We start from the raw sequence: 6,000 nt of genomic DNA, 5'->3' as shown, positions 1-6,000 counted from the left end.
GTCAATGCTCAGGAAGGTAATCGATAAGGATGGGAAAACTGGGATTGCATGTTGCCGTATCTGATGTTTGCCATTAGAGAGGTTCCTCAAGCCTCGCTGGGGTTTTCTCCCTTTGAGCTGGTATATGGGAGGCATCCCGGGGAATCTTAGACATCGCCCGGGAAACCTGGGAGCACCAATCCACCCCGTATACTAGTGTCATAGAGCACGTCACGGAAATGCAAGATAGGATAGCCACAGTCATGCCCATCGTCAGAGAGCACATGAGACAAACACAGGAACACCAGCGGCACACTTATAACCGGCAGGCTACCCTGAGGGAATTTCAACCGGGAGATAAGGTGTTAGTGCTGATCCCCACGGTAGAGTGTAAACTACTAGCCACATGGAAAGGACCATATGAAGTACTGGAGAGAATAGGAGAGGTCAATTATCGGATCCGACAGCCAGGTCGACGGCCCCAGGAACAGATTTATCACATAAACCTGTTAAAAGCATGGAGAGAGAGAGAAACACTAATGGTCACATACCCCACACACATTCAGGAGACAGCCGAAGTAAATATTTCACCCACTCTGTCCCCAGCGCAAGTACAGGAAGTAAAGACCCTGATCCAGAAAAACAGAGATGTGTTTTCAGAGGTACCTGGCCGAACTGAGGTTACGGCTCATGATATCGTTTCCCTACCAGGGAGAAAAGTGAGTATGAGGCCATATCGGGTACCCGAGGCTCGACGGGCCGCGATTAGAGCAGAGACTGAGAAAATGTTGACAGCTGGAGTGGTCGAAGAGTCACATAGTGAGTGGTCTAGCCCAATTGTGATGGTCTCCAAGCCCGATGGGTCTTTGCGGTTCTGTAACGACTTTCGGAAGGTAAATGAAATCTCGAAGTTTGATGCCTACCCCATGCCCCGAGTAGATGAACTACTGGAGAAAATCGGTCATGCTCGGTACATTACGACCCTTGATCTGACAAAAGGGTACTGGCAAATTCCTCTGACCCCCAGGGCCAAAGAGAAGACAGCCTTTGCAACACCTGACGGTTTGTTTCAATACACCGTCATGCCATTCGGCTTACACGGGGCCCCAGCCACCTTTCAACGGCTCATGGACAAAGTCCTAAAACCGCACAAAGCATACGCCGCAGCTTATTTAGATGACGTGGGGATCTACAGCCCAGATTGGGAATCCCACTTACCCCGGGTACAGGCAGTGTTAGACGCCCTTAGAAAGGCAGGGCTCACAGCAAACCCTGCCAAGTGTTATGTGGGGTTAGAGGAAACAGAGTACCTGGGATACACTGTGGGAAGAGGGTTAATCAAACCCCAACATAAGAAGGTGAAGGCAATTAGAGAATGGCCGAAACCAGTAAATAAGAAGCAGGTTCGAGCCTTCCTAGGGCTGACCGGTTACTACCGGAAGTTCATCCCAAGTTATGCCACAGTGGCCGCCCCACTTACCGACATGACTAGAGCCAGAGGGCCAAACATGGTCAAATGGGATGAAAGGGCCACCAAAGCATTTAGGACATTACAGGAGGCTCTCTGCTGTAATCCAGTGCTGGTGGTACCAGACTTTGAGAAAGAGTTTGTGGTTCAGACGGATGCCTCAGAGGTCGGCTTGGGAGCAGTGCTATCCCAAGAGGTAGAAGGGGTGGAACACCCCATCCTGTTTTTAAGCAGGAAGCTGGAACCACGGGAAACCAACTACTCAGTCGTTGAGAAAGAGGCGCTGGCAGTAAAGTGGGCTCTAGAAAGCCTGAAGTACTACCTGCTGGGGCGCCACTTCACCCTCATCAGTGACCATGCCCCACTCACCTGGATGCATAGGGCTAAAGAGAAGAACGCTCGGGTGATGCGGTGGTTTTTGAGTCTCCAACCGTTTCATTTTGACTTGAAACACAGAGCAGGGAAGGAAATGGGAAACGCGGATGGGTTATCCCGCATGCATGCATATTTTGCTGCGGTAGCCCGACCTAGGTCGGATCTAGGGGGAGAGATATGTGGCAAAGAAGGGGGTCGAGTGATAAGTGGCAGATATGTGAGAGCAGAACTAATAAACGGGCTCTGCCCGATCACTAAAATGGCCACCCCTGTCAGAACTACAGATCACAAAATGGCCGACCGCCAAAACTACAAGTCCCAGAAGGTGGAGCCGACTCACAGATAAAGGGTCAAGAAAAACCAGGAAGAGAGGGAGAGAGTGCTGGAAGGAGCTATGAACAATAGAGAAAGAGACTATAGAGATTGGCTGGATTTACCGTGTATGAGCTGGATTGTTTTGGACTTACCTGTTGGCGTTTGGACCTGGACCTACCGAGAACCCGATTCGTGTACCGAACCCTGCTATCCTTGACCTCGCCTACGGCCTGGGTGGACCAGGACAAACACACAGGTACTGTCCTGTTCGAAAGAACTCTCATTCTTGGGTGATTTGGTGACAGTTTACCACTTAGTTTGTGACAAACGCTCCTAACCTTGAAGAGGTTTGCCACAGCATGCTTCACCTCAGCCTCTCCAACTGGAGCATCAAGCAAAGGCATCATGCCTGAAGCCTTCACCACATCTGTAACAGACTTCTTAAAACACGGTATGATGCAAGCAGCACATTACATCAATAACAAATAATACAAGAATTAGGGTCAGAAATCCCGTAACCACCATACCAGTGTACTTACCAAACCAGGCTCCCAACTCATTTGAACAGTCAGACTCCTCCACCCCCGCCATGGACCTCATCTTAGCAGATAGTGCATCAAGCCCATTAAGGGCCTTAGATATACTACCATCTGGACTGGTATTATTAGGAATATACGTGCAACATTGTTTACCGAACATCTTGCAGACTCCCCCCTGCCTAGCAAGAAGCATATTCTAAGCAAGTCTATTCTGTATAAGACAGCCACAAATTGTCCCTACCATCAAAACCAGTCTCCGTGCCTAATTGATCAATAGCTGAATAGTCTAACATTAATTACCTGAATGGGATTTTTAGCACAGTGGTGGCAGGTTCGGTCCAGGGGTGGTAGAGGAGTGTGTCTGGCCCCCTGGCTCGTCTGAGACCTCTGGTTTTGGCAGTACCTTAATAGAAAACACACCCACCGTGTCTGTCCCGGTCCTTTGTAGTCTGGGGGTGTAAGTGCCTGCATCAGAGAGCTTAATAGTTTTGATGGTTAGTAGGATTTCATCACCTTTACAAAGTTCAACAGTACTCCCAGGTTTCCCCCATATCATGGAAAACCTATCCACCTTTGTGGGATTCCCTATGCCATAAGGATATCCTCTTCTCCAGTCCCAGAACTGTCCCAAGTTGGTTATCATGTAATCCCCATACGGACACCCTCCCCCATTACACAGGTAATGTCCCCCGTCTTTTGACACTCCTGTACACGGGTGTTAAAATCAAATAAAAATACCTTAATTTCTTCCCTGCCCCGTTGGCTCAAAATATGTTATCTTCCCCTATTTATTCTCAATGATGAATATGACTTTCTCTCTGTTACAATACCAACTCCCTAATAGCCCATTCAAAAAACTTCACAGCTAATGTTATAAGACAGAATCCTGAACCACTTTCTCATTTGCGGTTCAAACAGTAATTCTAAACCCTCAACCAAAACTGCTTCATTTCTAATGAATTTACCTTAAAACTAGCAACTTAATATGACTCCATTCATTATACAAATGACTCTCCCCTGAGGCTGATCAGACCTCAGAAGCCAGTCATGATAAGGTCAAAAGGCCATACCATATTAGACATAAAGATCCCTTGATCCTTACAATAAAAATAGTCACCTGTGTGAGCGTGCCTCTAAAACCTAATGATAATTCCCCTTAGACTCAAATCAATAATCATAAGTTTTAAACATCGTCTACGGATATGTTTACTTAAATGACCATGCTACCTTTAGATACAATTAACCCGATAACATTATTATTCAATGCATTACTTTTTCTCTCTGCCGCAAATGTCGTACATTTCACAGTGTAAGGAATCCGTCATTTAATCCCCGATATTTAATAAATATGCATTCGCATTCCCTCATGGCTCCTTTAATTTACTTACTTATGGGTAACTTTCATCCGTTCCGGAACAAAGAGTTCTATCTAAAACCCGCCAGAACACACTGTTCAACTAAGTTAAATCAAACCCTAAAATTGACTATAACCAATAAACAAATAAACAAAACACTTTTATCTCAACTTCTGAAAGGTTACTCGAAGCCTCGATACACACTAACAGCCATACAGTTTGCTCCGTTATTCCCAGTCTCTGGTGACAAAAGTGTCTCGCTAGTGACGTCATCATCAAGCGCTCAACCTGCCAATTCGTAGCGACTTCAAATGGATTGTAAATAATTCTTGTTCGATTAACCAAACCTAATTTATCACATCTGTTCTAATCCTGAATTATAATTTACCACCCCAACCAACATCTCTAAATTCGCCAATTTTATAAAAGCTTTTCGATGGGCATAAACCATAATTGTCTCTTTGTTATCATTTAGAATCCATTTTGCTCTAAATACCTGTCTCGTCTTTGACTTAGTATTTTAATTACAACTCTATTCCCAATACGTTATTCACTTGTCCAATTACAACTCAGACCAGCATTAGTGAGTGCTCGCCTTAAAAATGCCTTGTCTCTGGGAACAGGGAAATCACCTTAACCCAAACATTTACTCCTACAATGACACCCAATAATTCTTATGATCCCTTCACGTCGTTCGTTTTAAATCTCTTGATGTATCATGTAACTTATTTTTCTCTCTTCGAATTGTCGTCCCACAATATTTTTTCCACTGTCATACACTCAAACCACTGTGATTACCGTGCACTGTCCCTTTAAGATAAGACTTTTCATTTGTTCCCCGCAACGGAAATCAGATCATTTTTAGAATACGTTACTTTTTGTTCAAATTCACTGGTGTTACCTTAACCAAAAATCAATAATCAGAAAAACAATCACAACTTCTTAAGATTAAACTATTCTTACCTAATTTATAGTCCAAAGCGTTGCACTATATAGCCCCATTGAGTGTCTAGCAATTCCGTTGCTTGGCTATAGACACAAATCTGCCCGCCTTTGTAAAATATATATTCCCTATTCAGATTGAGTTCAGTTTTAAATTCTAATCATCAGAGTAAACCCAACCGAACTTCTCAATTTACTATACCCTAACATTAAACGTACCATGTTTTTGTGTTAAACTTCTCATGTCAATTGATTCATAAATAGCCGTAACGTCCAGGCAGGCTGGAATTGTATTGTATCTCTCCGTTATCCCCTCCATTTAACTTTAGGTAACTCTCTTCTATGATACATCTATTTAAATACGACTCCCATCTCAATACATTATTCCACCAGATCATTTTGGGCGAAATAGCGTTTTACATCGAAATTGTTTCGCCGTTATTTTTAATGACTTCTTTTATCAATTCTATCTAGAACACATAATATCCGTTCAGTTATATCTTTTGCAAACACTGCCGACCGTATTTTTCAGGCAAAACATGCAAATAGGTCAATTACGATCTAAAAATCAATTTTAGTTAAAACCTCGGCCGGGAACCGAACCGTGGATTACCGTTGGTGAGACTGTTGCTCTCGCCACTATACTACCAGCGCTCTGAATTTGACCGAGACTCTCCGCAAATATACCCATTTTTACAGTTATCTGAAGTTGTTACTCCGACATGTAGACAACAGAAAATAGCCCAAATTTAAACGCCCAAACGTTTTCCCTCAGTTTAGGATTCTCATTAATCTCGCTCCCTTTGTATCTGTTTTAGAAGGGATTCTAATTTTTCGACATCTAGGCGTCCGTCAAAACCATTCCATTTTTCCCATCTTTTTGTTTCATATAACGGTAATCTTCCGTCTCTGCAGAAAGCAGTTTAGAAAGGTTACTACCCATTATAATAAATTCCTGCCCCTCCTAATAATTCCAATCTTCAACCCTTTATGTTAATTTCTCTTTATTGGAATCCTTATTTACTTA

This window comes from Oncorhynchus nerka, linkage group LG8 (assembly GCF_034236695.1).
Source record: "Oncorhynchus nerka isolate Pitt River linkage group LG8, Oner_Uvic_2.0, whole genome shotgun sequence".
Taxonomy (NCBI): Eukaryota; Metazoa; Chordata; class Actinopteri; order Salmoniformes; family Salmonidae; genus Oncorhynchus; species Oncorhynchus nerka.
The sequence above is the reverse complement of the archived record's forward strand: the minus strand, read 5'-3'. Positions refer to the sequence as shown.